Raw genomic sequence first — 22,579 nt, 5'->3', positions numbered from 1 at the left:
AAAAACGTGTATTGGTCCTGGCCATAGCTACCACTCCATGTGTCTACCATGGCATGCACTGTTCGGTTCACATACAAAAGTTCATGGAGTGGCCCATCCCCTCCGTCACATGATTTTGCAAAGTGGGGACGGCTTTCTTGGCACCAGTCCCACTGGTGCTATGCTTAGCCTCTGATTCCACCTTCACTACCTTGGCAACACACTCCAAAGCTTGACTTTCCTCCTCACACAACTCCTCTCCATGGCTACTGCTATCCTTTTGCGTAGCTGAAAAACGGCGACTGTAGATGGGGAAGAATCCACTGACAGGTCACTCACCATAATATTGTCAGAATCCTCTGCCCCCTCATTAATACACATGTAGTCCAGAAAAGCCACATCACTGCCGAAACCAAATAGCCTCTGGCAGGCAGGAATAACTTGGGACGTCTGAAGCGGCTACTACTACTACCAACAGGGACCAGGCTGATGTTGCCACCTTCTGTACTGGTTCTGGTACTGGCAACAAAATTCTTACTGCCAGAGGATGTGGCAGGGGTCTTCTGACCTTTACCTCATCCAACATTTCATTTACCTAACATAGTTTTGGAGGATAGTTTGGATTTGGAGGTTAGATTTCTTACATCAGGTAGGTATAACTCTTTGATTTACCCAAAAAATGTAAACTTACAGTCGCTTAAAAAGGCTAATGTGTGTCGGATGCAGACGCCTTTTTAGTGTGCTGCTATGTCCCAAACAGGAAGATGTGACCGTTGTTTGCTGAAACCATTACTTTTCATGAAATTTTTTTTCAAATGTATGCCCTTATTAAGGCGCTACTATGTCCCATACAGGAAGATGTAACCGGTGTTTGCTGAAACCAGTACTATTCACAAACATGTTTTCACAGGACTAATCCATGTCAAATCTATGCCCTTGTTAGGCTCCTTTCACACTGCGGTCAGGACCAATCAGGCTAAAAATGTTTTTCTTTTGGAGGAAAACAGCCCCATTATCTGACGGGTGCCGACGGGTCCCGGTAGACCCCATTTACTATGATGGGGTCCCGACGGACCCGTTATTTTTTGGCGGCGAGTAGCAGGAGACAAATTTGTGCGAGCACATATTTTTCTCCTGTTATTCGCGATCCAAAAATAACGGGCTTCACATTGCCAGAGACAAACGGCAGTGTGAAAGTAGCCTTAAGGAGCTACTATATCCCAAAAGGGAATATGTGACCGGTCTTTACTGAAACCAATAATATTCATGAATAACGTATTAACAGGGCTGAGTCCTGTCAAATGCATGCCCTTGTTAAGGCGATCCTATGTCCCAAATAGGAAGATGTTACCGGCCTTAACTGAAACCAATAATATTAAGGAATAACGTATTAACAGAGCTAATCCCGAAAAATATATGCCCTTGCTAAGGTGATGCTATGTCCCAAACAGGAAGATGTGACCGGTCTTAACTGAAACCAATAATATTCATGAATAACGTATTAACAGGGCTAATCCCTGTCAAATGTACAAACTTGTTAAAGAGTACCTGTCACTAACTAAATTGTCCCTGATCCCCCCCCCATCTGTCCCTGACTCTTCCTGACACTAACCCTGCATTTTTTTTTCTAAGAACCCCCTTTGTACCTTTTCGCTTCTTCTCTGCTCACTATGCAGTCCGCGTGGAGGGAGGAAGGGGGTGTGGCCTGCCCTTCCTCCTCTATGCTGCGATCCCTCTATGCATAGAGGTCGTGATCACAGCACAGCCAGCAGCTCCTGAGTCTCCTCCTCTCAGTTTACTAAAGCATGTGTCTTACAGAAAGGAGGAAGATCGGAGCACAGAGCTGCCGTGCTGCTGCTGGAGCCTGATGACCTCTGCTGTGATGTAGGATGGCTGCTGCAGGACAGCATGAGTCCGAAATCTATGAGAAACAGACATGTAGGGAGACCCCTAGTGGTCATATTTTAGAATGAAAAAGAAATATATCAATAAACATTTTAGGTAATGACATGCAATTACAAAGTTGTTAGGGAGACATTAATGAACAACATATTAAAAGTTTTTTTGATGATAAGTACTCTTTAACCCCTTAAGGACCCAGCCAATTTTCACTGTAGGACCCGGCCATTTTTTGAACATCTGACCACTTTCACTTTAAGCATTAATAACTCTGGGATGCTTTTACCTTTCATTCTGATTCCGAGATTGTTTTTTCGTGACATATTCTACTTTATGTTAGTGGTAAAATTTTGTTGATACTTGCATCGTTTCTTGGTGAAAAATTCCAAAATTTGATGAAAAAATTTAACATTTTTAATTTTTTTTTTACTTTGAAGCTCTCTGCTTATAAGGAAAATGAATATTCCAAATAAATTATATATTGATTCACATATACAACATATCTACTTTATGATTTCATCATAAAGTTGACATGTTTTTACTTTTGGAAGACATCAGAGGGCTTCAAAGTATAGCAGCAATTTTCCAATTTTTCACAAAATTTTCAAAATTGACATTTTTCAGGGACCAGTTCTGTTTTGAAGTGGATTTGAAGGGCTTTTATATTAGAAATGCCCCACAAATGACCCCATTATAAAAACTACACCCCTCAAAGTATTCAAAATGACATTCAAAAGGTTTGTTAACCCTTTAGGTGTTTCACAGGAATAGCAGCAAATTGAAGGAGAAAATTCAAAATCTTCATTTTTTACACTCGCATGTTCTTGTAGACCCATTTTTTGAATTTTTACAAGGGATAAAAGGAGAGAAATCTTCCTAAAATGTGTAACCCAATTTCTCTCAAGTAAGGAAATACCTCATATGTGTATGTCAAGTGTTCGGCGGGTGCACTAGAGGGCTCAGAAGGGAAGGAGCGACAGAGGGATTTTGGAGAGTGAGTTTTTCTGAAATGGTTTTTGGGGGCATGTTGCATTTAGGAAGCCCCTATGGTGTCAGGACAGCAAAAAAAAAACCACATGGCATACTATTTTGGAAACTACACCCCTCAAGGAACGTAAAAAAGGGTCCAGTGAGCCTTAACACCCCACAGGGGTTTCACGACTTTTTGTTAAATTTGGACGTGTTAATGATTTTCTTTTTTTTTCCACTAAAATTCTAGTTTTCCCCCAAATTTTTAATTTTTACAAGGGTTAATAGGAGAAAATGCCCCCCAAAATTTGTAACCCCATCTCTTCTGAGTATGGAAACACCACATATGTGGAGGTCAAGTGCACTGCGGGTGCACTACAATGCTCAGAAGAGAAGGAGTCATATTTGGCTTTTGCAAATCGAATTTTGCTGAAATGGTTTTGGGGGGGCATGTCCCATTTAGGAAGCCCCTATGGTGCCAGGACAAAAACCCCAACATGGCATACTATTTTGGAAACTACACCCCTCAAGGAATGTAACAAGGGGTACAGTGAGCCTTAACATCCCACAGGTGTTTCACGACTTTTCGTTAAAGTTGGATGTGTAAATTATTTATTTATTTTTTTCACTAAAATGCTAGTTTCCCCCCAAATTTACATTTTTACAAGGGGTAATAGGAGAAAATGCACACCAAAATTTGTAACCCCATCTCGTCTGAGTATGGAAACACCACATATGTGGATGTCAAGCCCTCTGTTGGCACACTTCAATGCTCAGAAGAGAAGGAGTCATATTTGGCTTTTGCCAATCTAATTTTGCTGAAATGGTTTTGGGGGGGCATGTCCCATTTAGGAAGCCCCTATGGTGCCAGGACAGCAAAAAAAAAAAAAAAAAACACATGGCATACTATTTTGGAAACTACACCCCTCAAGTAACGTAACAAGGGGTACAGTGAGCCTTAACACCCCACAGGTGTTTCATGACTTTTCGTTAAATTTGGATGTGTAAATGATTATTTTTTTCACTAAAATGCTAATTTCCCCCCAAATTTTACATTTTACAAGGGGTAATAGGAGAAAATGCCCACCAAAATTTGTAACCCCATCTCTTCTGAGTATGGAAACACCACATATGTGGATGTCAAGTGCTCTGTTGGCACACTACAATGCTCAGAAGAGAAGGAGTCATATTTGGCTTTTGCAAATCTAATTTTGCTGAAATGGTTTTGGGGGGGCATGTCCCATTGAGGAAGCCCCTATGGTGCCAGGACATCAACAAAAAAAAAACACATGGAATACTATTTTGGAAACTACACCCCTCAAGGAACATAACAAGGGGTACAGTGAGCCTTAACACCCCACAGGTGTTTGACGACTTTGGATGTGTAAATGAATGTTTTTTTTTTTTTTTACTAAAATGCTGTTTTTCCTACAATTTTACATTTTTACAAGGTGTAATAGGAGAAAATGTCCCCCAAAATTTGTAACCCCATCTCTTCTGAGTATGGAAGTACCCCATGTGTGGATGTCAAGGGCTCTGCTGGCGCACTACAATGCTCAGAAGAGAAGCAGTCACATTTTGCTGAAACATGTCACATTTAGTGCCAGAACAGCAAAAAAAAAATAATAATTTGTAAATACATTTCTTTGGAGTAAGGACATACCTCATATCTGGGCGTAGATCGGCTCTGCTCACTGGTCACGGAGGAACAGGAGGGCAGTCAGGGGCCTGGAGATTCTAGACAGCTGCCTATGGAGCCAGAACAGTGGGACCCCCCCTCAAGGGGCATTATATGGGGTACACTAATAACTAACAAGGGGTACAGTGGGACATAAAATTATAAAACAGGTTATGTTCCCAGAATGATGACCCAGAGCATAGCCAAAACTAAAAAAAAATATGACCACCCCAAACCCTACGCTCTGAATCATCATTCTGGGAATGTGACGTGTGTGGCCGTCCCTAACCTGTTGCCTCAAATGCGCACCCGCTCAGGTGGAGAGAGAGCGCTGCGCATTTGAGGCAACATAAAAAGTCCCCGATGATAGTGACTCAGTGACCCATGACCTATTTTTGGAAAAATTACCCCCAGAGGTCTTATCAGTTTTTTTTTTTTTTTTTTTTTTTTTTATGAAATAGTTTTTTGGGGCAATTTAGTGGTTTTATGGGGTTAAAATTTGGTATGTACTCTGAACTTGGTACATTGGGGTCAAAGTGTGGAAAATTTAAATGAAGAGGGAAAATTTAGTACTCCATGGAAGTGTGATACTCCCTGAAGCAGTCCTTAATGCAGAGGCCCGGATGATCGGGGCAAGTGTCACACTGAGTGGTGGTGTCCTTCCGTATCCCCCTCCTGTTACACACTCTGCATTTTTTCTGGGATCGTCCCTTCTTTTCAGTGTGGGGGACCTCACCTGGAAAGTGTTGGTCTGGGACGATCCTGGCACCTATTACTCCAGTTCCTTAGGAAGTCCGGCCTACTCTTTCCCAGTCAGCAAAGATCAGGACCTTTAGGACTTCTTCTTGGAACTGGAGGTATGTCCCTGTGTTGCCAGCGTTCCGGTACAGTACAAAAGAGTTGTACATGGCAACCTGTACCATGTAGACTGCAACTTTTTTGTACCATACACGTGTTTTCCGCATGGCCATGTATGGCTTGAGGACTTGATCTGAGAGATCAACTCCCCCCATATACTGATTGTAGTCCAGAATGCAATCAGGCTTGAGGACCGTTGTTGTGGTACCTCGCACAGGGACAGGTGAGCTGCCGTTACCATGAATAGTGGTCAGCATAAGGACATCCCTCTTATCCTTATACTTGACCAGCAACAGGTTTTCATAGGTAAGGGCACGGGACTCACTCTTGGGAATAGATGTCTGGATCAAATTTAGAGGGAGGCCTCTCTGGTTTCTCCGCACGGTCCCACAAGCGGACGTGGATCTGGCGGCAATGGATGTGAAGAGAGGGATGCTGGTATAAAAGGAGATACTCTCACAAAGTTTATAGAGCTTCACACCATATCGTGCCCGCTTCGAGGGAATATACTGGTGGAAGATGAGTCTCCCCTTAAAACTGATAAGAGACTCGTCAACCGAGAGCTCCCTAAGCGGTACGTAGGCCTCCAAAAATTTGGCCCCAAAGTGAACGATGACCAGCCTCACTTTGTAAAGCTGGTCATGGGCGGGATCACCTCGGGGTGGACATGCCTCATTATCTGCATAATGAAGGCATTTCCAAATAGCCTCGAACCGCTTACGTGTCATGGCCATACTGTACTGCGGGGTCTGGTAGAAGATGTCCCCGCTCCAGTACTGCCTGACACTGGGCTTTTTGACCAGGCCCATATGCAGCAAGAGGCCCCAAAATGTCCTCATTTCTGCTGCACTGACGGCGTACCATTCATTGGACCTGGCCAAAAAAGAATCTGGGTGGTGGGCGATGAACTGCCTGGCGTGCAGATTCGTCTGCTCCACCATTACATTGACCAGGCTGTCACTGAAAAAATAACTGAAATAGTCAAATTCAGTGAACCCAGCCTTGTCAATCCGGATTCCGGAGTCGCCAACAAACTCCGAAACCCGTGGCTGATAACCCTCTGGGGGTCTCCAGACAGGTTCACAGGAAGGGAGCTCCGGTAAATTCGCCTGGGGGGTCGGACTCCTAGTACAAGCGGCATCACCACTTGCACTAGCGCCAGCCACTGGGGCACTTTCATGGGGGGTGCGTGGCCTCACCTGGCGGCGTCTCCGCCGCCTTCTGGGGCGCTCATCATCACTACTAGATGAGGAGGAGGACAAGGAAGAACACAGGAATGTTGGATCTTCCTCGTCCTCACTGGCAGATTCGGAGGCAAGAAAAGCCCGGCGAGCCATCGCCTTTTATCTACAGTGGAGGGGGGGTGGTGGTGGTGGGGGGTTTGGGTGTGGGGTGGGGGGCGGGGGAGTGTGTAGTGAGTGCTTGGTGTAACTATGTATAACGGTGTGTGATTAGTAATCACACCGTTATGTGAGCAAAAAAACAAACAAACGCTGCGGCCAAAATAAAAGGGGGGGGGGCAAATCGCAGCGCCCTGAACCCCTAATAGGGCCCAGGTCACGTTAAAAAAAGATGAGGCGTACTCTTGAGCCCTATTAGGGGGTCAGGGGGGGGGGATTTTTTATTTTTTTAACTTTTTTTTTTACTTTATTACATGGATTTCCCTACCTTTCCCTCTGGTTGATTCTGTCCCTGATCTAGGGAATCTTCGGGTCTCCTGAGGCGATCCGATGGGGCAGAGGGGGGGTCCCTGGCTCCTCTTGCATCTCTGACCGCTGACTGAACCCAGCTAACGGTCAGCGCTGCAGAGGATGCCGTTTAACCCCTCCCCTGCCGTCCAGCCAATAGCAGCTCTCCTGGGGGGGGGTGGCAAAATCGCCACCTTCCCATAGATATAGTAGGTGATAGGTGGTGTATTCTACACCCCCGATCACCTTGTATCTCCGGGTCATCGGGTCACACGTGACCCGTAAAACCCGGAATTGCGCAAATCGCAAGTGCGATTTCACTTGCGATTTGCGCCGATCGCCGACATGGGGTGGTCTGATGACCCCCCTTGGCATTTGCACGGGGTGCCTGAACATTGATATCAGCAGTCACCCCAGTCCAATCCCTGCCCGGCGCGCGGTAGGGACCGGAATTCCCACGGGCGTACCTGTACCCCCTGGGTCCTTAAGACCCAGGTACAGAAGGCGTATGCATATGCCCTAGGTCCTGTACGGGTTAAGGCAATGCTATGTCCCAAACAGGAAGATGTATCCTTGTTTGCTGAAACCAATATTATTCATGAATAACGTATTAACAGGGCTGATCCCTGTCAAATGAATGCCCTTGTTAAGGCGATGCTATGTCCCAAACAGAAAGACGTAACCGGTGTCTGCTTAAACCAATAATTTTCATGAATAACATATTAACAGGGTGATCCCTTTCAAATGCATGCCCCACGGAAATGTAACCAGTTTGCGAAGTAAAGTAATATGCTGTGTTTAGGACACCTTGCATATGTATTGCTATCATACAGGTCTGCTGCAGCACAGCTGTCACGATGCCGGCTGGCAGGTAGTGGATCCTCTGTGCCAGAGAGGGATTGGCGTGAACCGTGCTAGTGGATCGGTTCTAAGTCACTACTGGTTTTCACCAGAGCCCGCCGCAAAGCGGGATGGTCTTGCTGCGGCGGTAGTGACCAGGTCGTATCCACTAGCAACGGCTCAACCTCTCTGACTGCTGAAGATAGGCGCGGTACAAGGGATTAGACAGAAGCAAGGTCGGACGTAGCAGAAGGTCAGGGCAGGCAGCAAGGATCGTAGTCGGGGGCAACGGCAGGAGGTCTGGAACACAGGCTAGGAACACACAAGGAAACGCTTTCACTGGCACAATGGCAACAAGATCCGGCGAGGGAGTGAAGGGGAAGTGAGGTATAAATAGGGAGTGCACAGGTGAACACACTAATTGGAACCACTGCGCCAATCAGCGGCGCAGTGGCCCTTTAAATCGCAGAGACCCGGCGCGCGCGCGCCCTAGGGAGCGGGGCCGCGCGCGCCGGGACAGGACAGACGGAGAGCGAGTCAGGTACGGGAGCCGGGATGCGCATCGCGAGCGGGCGCTACCCGCATCGCGAATCGCATCCCGGCTGGAGACGGTATCGCAGCGCACCGGGTCAGTGGAGCTGCCCGGAGCGCTGCGGTAGCGAGAGAGAAGCGAGCGCTCCGGGGAGGAGCGGGGACCCGGAGCGCTCGGCGTAACAGTACCCCCCCCCCTTGGGTCTCCCCCTCTTCTTAGAGCCTGAGAACCTGAGGAGCAGACTTTTGTCTAGGATGTTGTCCTCAGGTTCCCAGGATCTCTCTTCAGGTCCACAGCCCTCCCAATCCACCAAAAAGAACCTTTTTCCTCTGACCGTCTTGGAGGCCAGTATCTCTTTCACTGAGAAGACGTCAGAAGAACCGGAGACAGGAGTGGGAGAAACTAATTTGGGAGAGAAACGGTTGATGATGAGTGGTTTAAGAAGAGAGACATGAAAGGCATTAGGAATACGGAGAGAAGGAGGAAGAAGAAGTTTGTAAGAGACAGGATTAATTTGGCACAAGACTTTGAAAGGACCAAGATAGCGTGGACCCAGTTTGTAACTGGGGACACGAAAGCGGACATATTTAGCGGAGAGCCATACCTTGTCTCCTGGAGCAAAAATGGGGGGAGCTCTTCTTTTCTTATCGGCAAACTTTTTCATGCGAGATGAAGCCTGTAAAAGAGAATCTTGGGTCTCTTTCCATATGGTGGAAAGATCACGAGTCACTTCATCTACAGCGGGCAAACCAGAGGGCAAGGGAGTAGGGAGGGGGGAAAGAGGGTGACGGCCGTACACCACGAAAAATGGGGATTTGGAGGAAGATTCAGAGACTCTAAAGTTATACGAGAATTCGGCCCATGGTAGAAGATCTGCCCAATCATCCTGGCGGGAGGAAACAAAATGTCGTAAATAATCACCCAAGACCTGGTTAATTCTTTCTACTTGTCCATTGGATTGAGGATGATATGCAGAAGAAAAGTTTAATTTAATCTTGAGTTGTTTACAGAGAGCCCTCCAGAATTTTGACACGAATTGGACACCTCTATCCGAGACTATCTGTGTGGGCAACCCGTGAAGACGAAAAATGTGTACAAAAAATTGTTTAGCCAACTGAGGCGCTGAAGGAAGACCAGGAAGAGGGATGAAATGTGCCATCTTGGAGAATCGATCAACGACCACGCAAACAACAGTGTTGCCACGGGATGGGGGTAGGTCTGTAATAAAATCCATACCAATCAGAGACCAAGGCTGTTCGGGGACAGGCAGAGGATGAAGAAAACCAGCGGGCTTCTGGCGAGGAGTCTTATCCCGGGCACAGACAGTGCAGGCTCGCACAATGTCCACGACATCCGTCTCCAGAGTCGGCCACCAATAGAAGCGAGAGATGAGTTGCACAGATTTCTTGATGCCTGCATGACCTGCGAGATGGGAGGAGTGACCCCATTTGAGGATTCCGAGGCGTTGGCGTGGAGAGACGAAGGTCTTTCCTGGAGGAGTTTGCCTGATGGAGGCTGGAGAAGTGGAAATCAGGCAGTCAGGAGGAATGATGTGTTGCGGAGAGAGTTCAACTTCCGAGGCATCCGAGGAACGAGAGAGAGCATCGGCCCTAATGTTCTTATCGGCAGGCCGAAAGTGAATTTCAAAATTAAATCGGGCAAAGAACAGAGACCACCTGGCCTGGCGAGGATTCAGCCGTTGGGCAGACTGGAGATAGGAGAGATTCTTGTGATCGGTGTAAATAATAACTGGAAATCTTGATCCCTCCAGCAGATGCCTCCATTCCTCAAGTGCTAATTTAATAGCTAGAAGCTCTCGATCCCCGATGGAGTAGTTCCTCTCCGCCGGAGAGAAGGTCCTAGAAAAAAAACCACAAGTAACAGCATGCCCGGAAGAATTTTTTTGTAGAAGGACCGCTCCAGCTCCTACAGAGGAGGCATCAACCTCCAATAGGAAGGGTTTAGATGGGTCAGGTCTGGAGAGCACGGGAGCCGAAGAAAAGGCAGACTTGAGCCGTTTGAAGGCGTCTTCCGCTTGAGGAGGCCAAGACTTGGGATTGGCATTTTTTTTGGTTAAAGCCACGATAGGGGCCACAACGGTAGAAAAATGTGGAATAAATTGCCTGTAATAATTGGCGAACCCCAAAAAACGTTGGATAGCACGGAGTCCGGAGGGGCGTGGCCAATCTAAGACGGCAGAGAGTTTGTCTGGATCCATTTGTAGTCCCTGGCCAGAGACCAAGTATCCTAGGAAAGGAAGAGATTGGCATTCAAACAGACATTTCTCTATCTTGGCATACAGTTGATTGTCACGAAGTCTCTGAAGAACCATACGGACATGCTGGCGGTGTTCTTCTAGATTGGCAGAAAAAATCAGGATATCGTCCAGATATACAACAACACAGGAGTATAAGAGATCACGAAAAATTTCATTAACAAAGTCTTGGAAGACGGCAGGGGCGTTGCACAGGCCAAAGGGCATGACCAGATACTCAAAGTGTCCATCTCTAGTGTTAAATGCCGTTTTCCATTCATCCCCCTCTCTGATGCGGATGAGATTATAAGCACCTCTTAAGTCCAGTTTGGTAAAGATGTGGGCACCTTGGAGGCGATCAAAGAGTTCAGAGATAAGAGGTAGGGGGTAGCGGTTCTTTACCGTGATTTTATTAAGACCGCGGTAGTCAATGCAAGGACGTAGAGAGCCATCTTTTTTGGACACAAAGAAAAATCCGGCTCCGGCAGGAGAGGAGGATTTACGGATAAAGCCTTTTTTTAAATTTTCCTGGATGTACTCCGACATAGCAAGAGTCTCTGGGGCGGACAGAGGATAGATTCTGCCCCGGGGTGGAGTAGTGCCCGGGAGGAGGTCAATAGGACAATCATAAGGCCTGTGAGGAGGTAGAGTCTCAGCTTGTTTTTTGCAAAAAACATCCGCAAAGTCCATATAGGCCTTAGGGAGACCGGTTACAGGGGGAACCACAGAGTCACGGCAAGGGGTACTGGGAACCGGTTTTAGGCAGTCCTTGAAACAAGAGGGCCCCCAACTCTTGATCTCCCCAGTGGACCAATCCAGGGTTGGGGAATGGAGTTGAAGCCAGGGTAGTCCAAGGAGGATTTCGGAAGTGCAATTGGGGAGGACCAAAAATTCAATCCTCTCGTGATGAGGTCCGATGCACATTAGAAGGGGCTCCGTGCGGTAACGTATGGTACAGTCCAATCTTTCATTGTTTACACAATTGATGTAGAGGGGTCTGGCGAGACTGGTCACTGGGATGTTGAACCTGTTGACGAGAGAGGCCAAAATAAAATTTCCTGCAGATCCGGAATCCAAGAAGGCCATAGTAGAGAAGGAGAAGGCAGAGGCAGATATCCGCACAGGCACAGTAAGACGTGGAGAAGCAGAGTAGACATCAAGGACTGTCTCACCTTTGTGCGGAGTCAGCGTACGTCTTTCCAGGCGGGGAGGACGGATAGGACAATCCTTCAGGAAGTGTTCGGTACTGGCACAGTACAGGCAGAGATTCTCCATGCGGCGTCGTGTCCTCTCTTGAGGTGTCAGGCGAGACCGGTCGACCTGCATAGCCTCCACGGCGGGAGGCACAGGAACGGATTGCAGGGGACCAGAGGAGAGAGGAGCCGGGGAGAAAAAACGCCTTGTGCGAACAAAGTCCATATCCTGGCGGAGCTCCTGACGCCTTTCGGAAAAACGCATGTCAATGCGAGTGGCAAGATGGATGAGTTCATGTAGGTTAGCAGGGATTTCTCGTGCGGCCAGAACATCTTTAATGTTGCTGGATAGGCCTTTTTTAAAGGTCGCGCAGAGGGCCTCATTATTCCAGGATAATTCTGAAGCAAGAGTACGGAATTGTACGGCGTACTCGCCAACGGAAGAATTACCCTGGACCAGGTTCAACAGGGCAGTCTCAGCAGAAGAGGCTCGGGCAGGTTCCTCAAAGACACTTCGAATTTCCGAGAAGAAGGAGTGTACAGAGGCAGTGACGGGGTCATTGCGGTCCCAGAGCGGTGTGGCCCATGACAGAACTTTTCCAGACAGAAGGCTGACTACGAAAGCCACCTTAGACCTTTCAGTAGGGAACTGGTCCGACATCATCTCCAAGTGCAGGGAACATTGGGAAAGAAAGCCACGGCAGAATTTAGAGTCCCCATCAAATTTATCCGACAAGGATAGTCGTAGACCAGAAGCGGCCACTCGCTGCGGAGGAGGTGCAGGAGCTGGCGGAGGAGATGATTGCTGAAGCTGTGGTAGTAGCTGCTGTAGCATCACGGTCAGTTGAGACAGCTGTTGGCCTTGTTGCGCTATCTGTTGTGACTGCTGGGCGACCACCGTGGTGAGGTCGGCGACAACTGGCAGAGGAACTTCAGCGGGATCCATGGCCGGATCTACTGTCACGATGCCGGCTGGCAGGTAGTGGATCCTCTGTGCCAGAGAGGAATTGGCGTGAACCGTGCTAGTGGATCGGTTCTAAGTCACTACTGGTTTTCACCAGAGCCAGCCGCAAAGCGGGATGGTCTTGCTGCGGCGGTAGTGACCAGGTCGTATCCACTAGCAACGGCTCAACCTCTCTGACTGCTGAAGATAGGCGCGGTACAAGGGATTAGACAGAAGCAAGGTCGGACGTAGCAGAAGGTCAGGGCAGGCAGCAAGGATCGTAGTCGGGGGCAACGGCAGGAGGTCTGGAACACAGGCTAGGAACACACAAGGAAACGCTTTCACTGGCACAATGGCAACAAGATCCGGCGAGGGAGTGAAGGGGAAGTGAGGTATAAATAGGGAGTGCACAGGTGAACACACTAATTGGAACCACTGCGCCAATCAGCGGCGCAGTGGCCCTTTAAATCGCAGAGACCCGGCGCGCGCGCGCCCTAGGGAGCGGGGCCGCGCGCGCCGGGACAGGACAGACGGAGAGCGAGTCAGGTACGGGAGCCGGGATGCGCATCGCGAGCGGGCGCTACCCGCATCGCGAATCGCATCCCGGCTGGAGACGGTATCGCAGCGCACCGGGTCAGTGGAGCTGCCCGGAGCGCTGCGGTAGCGAGAGAGAAGCGAGCGCTCCGGGGAGGAGCGGGGACCCGGAGCGCTCGGCGTAACAACAGCTTTGCTCAGTTCACTGCTTGTTGTGTTTTTTCTTTTGTATCAGCCTTAAAAGTCAAGCTTGCTGGGCTTTGTGATACACGATGAGGCTTGTGTATGAATAGACAGGAGGTCCCCTATGACCAGCCCACACACACAGGCTGGGGATGAGCATTTGCTGTAGATCCTTGTATAGCCCCTATAGGATTTGTGCACTGCGGTTGTTATAGATCAGGAATGGATTCTGGCTTCTGGACGAAAATTGTGGCTCTGTTTTCACACACACACCTTCTGTTTTTCTTTGTTCCCTATCTTTGCCCTATTTCTATACCTATATCTCTCTCTCTCTCTCTGTCTGCTTGTCTGTCCCTCTCTCTCTCCACTCGGAATGACTGTAGGGAACAGCGTGTGAGCCCTAATGGCTGTGTAAAACTGTCCTCCCCCTTGCTGTCTCCTGTGAAATGACTGACACATGAACCAGCAAATCATATGATAACAAGGGGTTATCATGTGATATGCTGGTCACCTGACATCAGGTTACTGTTCCCTGGTCCTCCTGCTTCCCCTGGGCACCAACATGCCATGCTTTTCATGTATTTTCAAGAACCAGTAATTTGGGAGAACCGGTAAAGTTTCTGCCGATCCCTTTATTTTTGGTAATCCATACTTATATTCTTTGGAGTCCAGGATGTACTCGATGGACAGGTACCTATCTGTCACCAAAAGGAAGGTACAGAAACCTAGTATCATGGCTATACCACACATGGTTGGTAAGAATTTAACACATGACCAGTTTGATGTCATTCAGTCGCTACAAAATTATGTTCATTTAACAATAAAAATGGTGGATAAGTGGGGCATAATTGTGCTAATGAATTCCAATATGTACATTAGCCTGACATATTTATGTTGATACGATTGTATACAGCAAGGTAACCAAAGAGCCCACTTTTATGTTTCAAAAATAGTTATCTTGCATTATTCAGGAGGGAGGGAGTTTGGGAGTTTTCCCGAGTCATACAAGTTTTTGATGTGTATAGTTAGTATCCCATGCCTACAGGTTGTCATACAGTCTTGTGATTCCACTCTAGGTGTATTTACATTGCATGGGAAAATGGAATATATTATTACAAGACTGTATCTTATGTATACATGTAAGCTGTGCCAATATATAGTAATATTTCAGTTGATATGACATGTCTTCTATTTTTTTCATTAATTTAATTGTATGAATTGCTTTGTTTTTACTTATATTACTATTGTCTCAGCATGTATTAGTGTTATTTCAGTTTAGTTTACTTGAATAAAGTAATATCCCATTGTTCTGAACATGAGCGATGTGTTTGATTGCAGGGGGTCCGGCCCTGGGACCCCTTGCAATCTCCTTTATGGTGCCCCGCCTCTGCCACGGCTCTCCCCATACAGGAGGCATGTTGACCGCAGCATGACGCTGCGGCAGACATGCCCCCTTCATGTATCTCTATGGGAGAGGCTGAAATGCAGAGTTCGTGCATCCCCGCATCTCCCATAGAGCAGAATGGAGGGGGCGTGTCTGTCGACCTCATAGTGAAGTCAATGACACAAGCACTAGCTGTGCAGAGCCGCGGCAGTGCCAGGTCCTTGTATAGGAGAACGTGGGGATCCCAGCGGTCGGACCCCCCGCGATCAAACACTTATCCCCTTAAACACTTTAACACTTAAGTTACATATCTCTGCAGATCTCTTTAAGGGCAGTGGTGCTGGAATCTACATCTCTGGTCCCCATCTAATCTGACAGAGTTTGAGAGGATCTGCGAAGAAGAATGGAAAAATTCCCAAATTCAGTTGTGCAAACCTTGTGGCATCATCCCCAAGAAGTCTAGAGGTTGTTATCACTGCTAAATGAGCTTCAACTAAGTACTGAATATTTAAGTTTTTTTTTCAATAAATTCTAGCATTCTATCTTTACTTTGTCATTATGGGGTATTCAGTACAGAATGATGGGGAAAAACTTGATTTTTTCAGAACAAGGCCTCAACATAACAAAATGTCAAAATAGTGAAAACTTTCTGATTGCACCTTAAAGGGGTACTCCACTGGCTTGCGTTCGGAACATTTAGTTCTGAACTCTGTGTGCGCACTGTGGGGTTCGGTCACGCCCTCTCATAATGTCAATCCACTCCCCTCAATGGAAGTCTTTGGGAGGGGGAATGGTGGCCGTCATGCCCCCTCTTACAGACTTACTTTGAAGGGGCGTCGCATGACGGCACGAGGGGGCATGGCTGACCCCTGCAGCGCGCACACAGCGTTCAAAACTAAATGTTCCGAACGCAGGCCAGTGGAGTACCCCTTTGACCCCTTAAGGACTCAGCCCATTTGGGCCTTAAGGACTCAAACAATTGTATTTTTACGTTTTTGTTTTTTCCTCCTCGTCTTCTAAAAATCATAACTCTTTTATATTTTTAACCTATCTACTATTTTAGGTTAATCTATCTACTGAGGAAGGGGTCGGATCAAGCACCCTGAAACACGTCTAGAGTTTCTTATTATCTGAATTAAGCACTAAAATTATTGCACTGCTAACTGCTGACATCACCATCCAAGCCGGCTTTTACTAAAACCGATCTATCAGCTTCACCTGTGTCTCCGTTCCACATACCAGGACACGCAGTCTGCTCGATCCAAGAGAGACTTGTTGCTTGTATACAAGAGCGCTGAGCTGAAATCAGCACATCGTGCAGCCGCGGACTCTGTTCGCTTGGGGTCTCCTGCCGGAGATTATCCCCAGTTTTGGCTTCCGAAATAACCACCTCTGATAACTCAAAACCAGAATCTTCAGCTACCAGGAGGACTCAGCACTGCTGTAATCTACAAAACAGCCGCAGGACTTTACATTTGGTCCGTCGCAGCACGAGACCAGCGGCGGAGACCGGGTGAGCAATAATATCATGCAAACCATACAGGTGGCAAACTCATTCATTCTATAGACTGTTTAAAACAACTATTCCAGTGACTGTGCAATACATGTTTAATGTGCACCATACAAATGAATTAACAACTGTAGGTGCCAGATTATTGGAATTTTGCACCAGCAGATATTTAGTGCTTCCATTCATTTTTGCATTAGGGCCCAATGGTTAAATGTTAATATATTCAGTACTATACCTTTGATTCAATTGATTTTATTTGTTCTTGATATTTATTTTATCAAAATGTAGGTACAATTGATATTTAATAAACCTTTGTATTTTTATAAAATTACTTCCAATTTTTATTGTGTACCATAAAAAGGTGAGATCCTTGAGGTGTGGTTAATATACAGTGACCCCCCTACATACGATGGCCCCAACATATGTCAGCATCGACATACGATGCTTTTTTATGTCGGGGCCATTGCATTTAGTGCTATCCGGCAGCGCAAAATGCTTAAGCTGCTGCCGGATAGCAGCTTAATGTTTCCCATTTGGTGCGATGAGTATTACTTACCCCTCCACGATGCTCCGGGGTGCCCTTCGGGTCCAGTGCTGGTCCTCCGGTGTCTTCTCGGCCCTCTCCGGTGACGTCAATACGCTGCTGCGCACGCCGTACCGTCATCCAATAGGAACGGCGTACGCAGCGGCGTAATGACGTCGCTATGCAGGCCCAGTAAGGCCTTGCGGAAGACAACGGAGGACCGGAAAAGAGAGCGGAGGACCGGAGAAGACCAGGAGAGCTCAGCAGAAGACCGGAGAAGACCAGGAGAGCCCAGCGGAGGCCCGGGGTCACCATCGGGAGCAGCGGGGACACCATTGGGAGCGGTCCGGAGAGGCAGGCACAAGGGAGTATAGCTTCCTATACTTTACATTGCACGAATCCCTCAACATACGATGGATTCAACAAACGATGGCTCGAATGGAACGAACGAATTACCATCGTATGTTGAGGGACCACTGTATATAGATTTGTAAATTAATTCTATTAAAAAATCTTAATCCTTCCAGTACTTATCAGCTGCTGTATGATCCACAGGAAGTTCTTTTCTTTTTTAATTTCCTTTCTGTCTGACCACAGTGCTCTCTGCTGACACCTCTGTCCATATCAGGAACTGTCCAGAACAAGATAGGTCTTCTATGGGGATTTGCTCCTACTCTGGACAGTTCCTAACATGGACAGAGATGTCAGCAGAGAGCACTGTGGTCAGACAGAAAGGAAATTAAAAAAGAAAAGAACTTCCTGTGGATCATACAGCAGCTTATAAGTACTGGAAGGATTAAGATTTTTTAATAGAAGTCATTTACAAATCTGTTTAACTTTCTGGCACCAATTGATTTACCCCTTTAATGGCCAGAAATAGTGCTTCTTCTCATGTACACACAGTGTGTTAGGAACTTTCTGGGAGGAAGGCGAGTTCAACATTGCCCAACCTCTCTGCAGAGAGCAAGTTGGAAAGTTGAGTTCAGGCCAGCATGGAGAAACATCTGTTCGGAGTATGAGACACAGCATCATTTTCTACTTAACAGAATGCAGAAAATATTATCTGTGAAAGTAAAATGCACAATGACTCAATAGCCCTGGATTAGAACCTATGTAGGATTATGGTGAGGCCTAGTCAAGTAACCAGTGAGACAAGCACAAGAGCCTCTCTTCAGGTCCTGCACTACAATGGGCTCAGCTGGATCCATTGGACCCAGGCGACACTTTCAGAGAAGCAACTTTCCAGTGGTAACTGGGGAAACTCTGGAGAACTCCATGCCCAATAGGCTTAAGGCAGTGCTGGAAAATAATGGTGGGCACACAAAATATTTACACTTTGGGCTCAATTTGGAAATTTCCACTTAGGAGTGTACTCACTTTTGTTGCCTAGGTTTAGACATTAATAGGTGTGCATTGAGTTATTTTGAGGTGACACAAAATTAAACACTGTTATGTAGTTATACAGGCTGTGTGCACTCACTAATTTACATTGTAGCAGTGTAATTTCTACAGTGTTGTCACATGAAAATATTTACAAAAAGGTGAGGGGTGGATTCACTTAAATGAGCACTGTCAGATATAAAACCTTTTTATGTTGTACATCTTGGCAAAACATTAACCTTTGTGTCACAGCGACACATCGGGGTTTACTGCAGTCATGGTGGTTGGAGTTCTTCCAGCAGACCTTCCACACTCCTAATGCTGGCACAATGAAGAGGAGGATGCACAGTACCTTCCTTAAATGGGCACTGTCAGATTCCAAAACTTTTTATATGTTGTACATCTTGGTAAAACATTAACCTTTTCTAATATACGTCATAAGAAAATGTTATTTCCTTTTTTATAGAAAACATGGCTTATAAAATCATGGCTTTGTCCAAGCTGAAGCACAGGCATGGACAAAGTCCCGTAAGTGAGGGTGGGCTAGCACTCCTCTGTGCTCTCTGATAGGACTCCTCTGTGTTCTCTCCTGTCTGATAGCACTCCTCTGTGCTCTCTCCTATATGATAGCATTCCTCTGTACTCTCTCCTGTCTGATAGAACTCTTTTGTGCTCTCTCCTGTCTGATAGCACTCCTCTGTGCTCTCTCCTGTCTGATAGCACTCCACTCTGCTCACCTGTCTGATAGGACTCCTCTGTACTCTCTCCTGTCTGATAGAACTCCTCTGTGCTCTCTCCTGTCTGATAGGACTCCTCTGTGCTCTCCCCTATCTGATAGCATTCCTCTGTACTCTCTCCTGTCTGATAGAACTCTTCTGTGCTCTCTCCTGTCTGATAGCACTCCTCTGTGCTCTCTCCTGTCTGATAGCACTCCTCTGTGCTCTCCTGTCTGATAGGACTCCTCTGTACTCTCTCCTGTCTGATAGAACTCCTCTGTGCTCTCTCCTGTCCGAAAGTACTCCTCTGTGCTCTCTCCTGTCTGATAGCACTCCTCTGTGCTCTCTCCTGTCTGATAGCACTCCTCTGTGCTCTCTCCTGTCTGATAGGACTCCTCTTGTGCTCTCTCCTGTCTGATAGTACTTCTCTGTGCTCTCTTCTGTCTGATAATACCCCTCTGTGCTCTCTCCTGTCTAATAGAACTCCGCTGTGCTCTCTCCTGTCTGATAGTACTCCTCTATGCTCTCTCCTGTCTGATAGTACTCCTCTGTGTTCACTCTTGTCTGATTGTACTCCTCTGTGCTCTTTCCTGTCTGATGGGACTCCTCTATTCTCTCTCCTGTCTGATAGTACTCCTCTGTGCTCACTCCTGTCTCATAGGACTCCTCTGTGCTCTCTCCTGTCTGATAGGACTCCTCTGTGCTCTCTCTTGTCTGATAGGACTCCTCTGTGCTCTCTCCCATCTGATAGTACTCCTCTGTGCTTTTTCCTGTCTGATAGCACTCCTCTGTGCTCTCTCCTGTCTGATGGGACTCCTCTTTGCTCTCTCCTGTCTGATAGCACTCCTCTGTGCTCTCTCCTGTCTGATAGCACTCCTTTGTGCTCTCTTCTGTCTGACAGCACTCCTCTGTGCTCTCTCCTGTCTGATAGCACTCCTCTGTACTCTCTCCTGTCTGATAGCACTCCTCTGTGCTCTCTCCTGTCTGATAGGACTCCTCTGTGTTCTCTCCCGTCTGATAGTACTCCTCTGTGCTCTCTCCTGTCTGATAGTACTCCTCTGTGCTCTCTCCTGTCTGATAGGTCTCCTCTGTGCTCTCTCCTGTCTGATAGTACTCCGCTGTGCCCCCTCCTGTCTGATAGTACTCCTCTGTGCTCTCCCCTGTCTGATAGCACTCCTCTGTGCTCTCTCCTGTCTGATAGCACTCCTGTGCTCTCTCCTGTCTGATGGTACTCCTCTGTGCTCTCTCCTGTCTGATAGTACTCCTCTGTGCTCTCTCCTGTCTGATAGTACTCCTCTTTGCTCTCTCCTGTCTGATAATACTCCTCTTTGCTCTCTCCTGTCCGATAGCACTCCTCTGTGCTTTCTTCTGTCTGATAGTACTCCTCTGTGCTCTCTCGTGTCTGATAGGACTCATCTGTGCTCTCCCCTGTCTGATAGGACTCCTCTGTGCTCTCTCCTGTCTGATAGTACTCCGCTGTGCTCCCTCCTGTCTGATAGTACTCTTCTGTGCTCTCCCCTGTCTGTTAGCACTCCTCTGTGCTCTCTCCTGTCTGATAGCACTCCTGTGCTCTCTCCTGTCTGATAGTACTCCTCTGTGCTCTCTCCTGTCTGATAGTACTCCTCTGTGCTCTCTCCTGTCTGATAGTACTCCTCTTTGTTATCTCCTGTCTGATAGTACTCCTCTTTGCTCTCTCCTGTCCGATAGCACTCCTCTGTGCTCTCTCCTGTCTGATAGTACTCCTCTGTGCTCTCTCCTGTCTGATAGGACTCCTCTGTGCTCTCTCCTGTCTCATAGGACTCCTCTGTGCTCTCTCCTGTCCTATCAGACAGAGGAGTGCTAGCCTACCCTCACTTACTGGACATTGTCCATGCCTGTGCTTCAGTTTAGACAAAGCCATTATTTTATAAGCCATAAAAAGGAAATAAATTTACTTATGAATTATATTAGAAAGGTTAATGTTTTGCCAAGACGTACAACATAAAAAATGGTTTTGAATCTGACAGCGACCATTTAAGGAAGGTACTGTGTAACCTCCTCTTCATTGTGCCAACATTATGAGTGTGGAAGGTCTGCTGGAAGAACTCCAACCACCATGACTGCAGTAATTCCGCTGTGACACAAACTGTGACCAGACTGTGAAGACTACTTAACCCCTTAACGACCAAGGACATATATTTATGTCCTTGGCCGGCTCCCGCGATATAACGCGTGGTCACGCAGTGACCTTGAATCATATCGGGTCGGTCCCGGCATGTATCTGATGCCGGGACCCGGGGCTAATAGCGCGTGGCAGCGATCGCGGTGCCGCGATCTAAACCGCCGCGTCTAAACCGAAAGTAAAACCTTCCTTCCTGAAGCTGCTCAGCGGGGCTGATCGGGACTACCGCAGTGAAAATGCGGTGTCCCGATCAGCTGGGACACGAGCGGAGGTCCTCTTACCTGCCTCCGGCGTATCCACTCGGCGATTGAGATTCAGGCTTGAGCAATCGACCGCCGATAACCCTGATCACTGCAAAGCTATGGCTTTGCAGTGAACAGGGTATAAGATCAGTGTGTGCAGTGTTATAGGTCCCTATAGGACTTATAACTCTGCAAAAAAAAAGTGTAAAAAAAAAAGTTAATAAATGTGATTTAACCCTTCAAATCACCACGATCAAAAAGTTCGATCAATACAAAAATGGTACCGCTAAAAACTTCAGATCATGGCGCAAAAAATGAGCCCTCATACCGCCCCATATGTAGAAAAATAAAAAGTTATAGGGTTCAGAAGATGACAATTTTAAACGTATACATTTTTTTGCATGTAGTTATGATTTTTTACAGAAGTACGACAAAATCAAACCTATATAAGTAGGGTATCATTTTAACCGTATGGCCCTAGAGAATAAAGATAAGGTGTTATTTTTACCGAAAAATGTACTGCGTAGAAAGGGAAGCCCCCAAAAGTTACAAAATGGTGTTTTTTCTTCAATTTTGTCGCACCACGATTTTTGTTTCCATTTCGCCGTAGATTGTTGGGTAAAATGACTGATGTCACTGCACAGTAGATTTGGTGGCGCAAAAAATAAGCCATCATATGGATTTTTAGGTGCAAAATTGAAAGGGTTATGATTTTTAAAAGGTGAGGAGGAAAAAACGAAAGTGCAAAAACAGCAAACCCCGTGGTCCTTAAGGGGTTAAGATAACAATCCTTATCACATTCCCACTTGGTCACCACAGTCCATCTGCAATCTGTATTCTATCTGTGCATGGGCTGTTGCACATGCAAGAGATATTTTTCTATCCTTGTCTTTGCTGAATTCTATTGAATTAGGCCGGGTTCACATGTTGGAATGGTCAGAATGGTCAGTGGCAGAAACATCTGATCGGGCAGAAACATCTGATGTGCACGGCAGAATCCCGTTGCATTCAACGGGACTCGTCTGCTGCGGAATTTCTGTGCAGAATTCCGCACGGAGATCCTGAGGTGTGAACATAGCCTTAGGCTATGTTCACATGGCGGAAATTCCATTG

Source organism: Hyla sarda, chromosome 7 (assembly GCF_029499605.1).
Source record: "Hyla sarda isolate aHylSar1 chromosome 7, aHylSar1.hap1, whole genome shotgun sequence".
Lineage (NCBI taxonomy): Eukaryota > Metazoa > Chordata > Amphibia > Anura > Hylidae > Hyla > Hyla sarda.
The sequence above is the reverse complement of the archived record's forward strand: the minus strand, read 5'-3'. Positions refer to the sequence as shown.